Raw genomic sequence first — 1,381 nt, 5'->3', positions numbered from 1 at the left:
CAACCTAACCACTAGACCACCGACAACCTAACAACTAGAGCACCGACAACCTAACCACTAGACCACCGACAACCTAACCACTAGACCACAAACCTCACGACTACGAGTTCGGTACCCTAACCACGTGACTATCCCAGCCACATACACGGAGACTTTTTTAAAAATTGCACGAGTTTTTTACTGCCCCATCAACACAATTTAGACCGTCCAAGTTCAGGAGGCGGGCTGTTGTCCTGCCTGTCTCGTCTGAGTGGGGCGCTGCTTTAAGGCCTTCCTCTCTGCCTCTTTCCTTGAGGATTTCATCTTACAGCTTGGGTTGGTGGGTCGTCCTACAGACAAGCCTCCCACCTTACAGCTTGGGTTGGTGGGTCGTCCTACAGACAAGCCTCCCACAAGGCACCCACAGACCCATTGCCGTACCACAGACTTGGTCTAGTTGTAGAAGAGTTTTACCGCCCTTGTATCACAATTGGCTTTCCCATTCAATAACACTTCACAATAAACCGCCAGTCAAACAAATAATGAAGTTAGGAGTCCAGAGCTTGGAAAAACGGCACCCTCACAATTTCTTGTTTGTGTCGACAGTCATAGAAGCACAAGGGGGCTATCCCCCCAAAAATGCTGTTTTGAGAAAATCGAAGGGAAAGTTTTGAGCATGCAGCAACAACACTAACAAATTACAGGTAACTTACAACACACAACAACAACAATAACAAATTACAGGTAACTTACAACACACAGCAACAACACTAACAAATTACAGGTAACTTACAACACACAACAACAACAATAACAAAATACAGGTAACTTACAACACACAACAACAACACGAACAAATTACAGGTAACTTACAACACACAGCAACAACACTAACAAATTACAGGTAACTTACAACACACAGCAACAACACGAACAATTTAAAAGTAACTTGTAACCAATACAAAAATATCAACAAATTGATAATTTAGACACAAAAAAACCCAACTAATTTTACTAAGTAACACATTACAACAAAAGCAAATTGGTAACATAATAAGCTTCATAAAAATAATTCAGTTTCGCAAACATTACAAATAGGTAAAAAGGTTTTACAACAAAAACAAATAGGAAACTAAGCATTAGAACAATAATAGCAGATAAACAACAACAACAGCAACAACAACAATAACAGAAACAACAACAACAACAGCAACAACAGCCACAACAACAACAGCAGCAGCAGCAACAACATCAACAACAACAACAGCAGCAGCAGCAGCAACAGCAACGACTCCACCAGACAGCCACGATCAGACCTGTCATAGAATTCACCAACAGCCGTTTCACACATTTCTCTGGCAGCTCCTCACACAATGTCTCACGCCTCATTACTACAGTTACC

This window comes from Aplysia californica, unplaced genomic scaffold (genome assembly GCF_000002075.1).
Source record: "Aplysia californica isolate F4 #8 unplaced genomic scaffold, AplCal3.0 scaffold00948, whole genome shotgun sequence".
NCBI classification, from domain to species: Eukaryota; Metazoa; Mollusca; class Gastropoda; order Aplysiida; family Aplysiidae; genus Aplysia; species Aplysia californica.
This window is presented reverse-complemented; position numbering follows the sequence as displayed.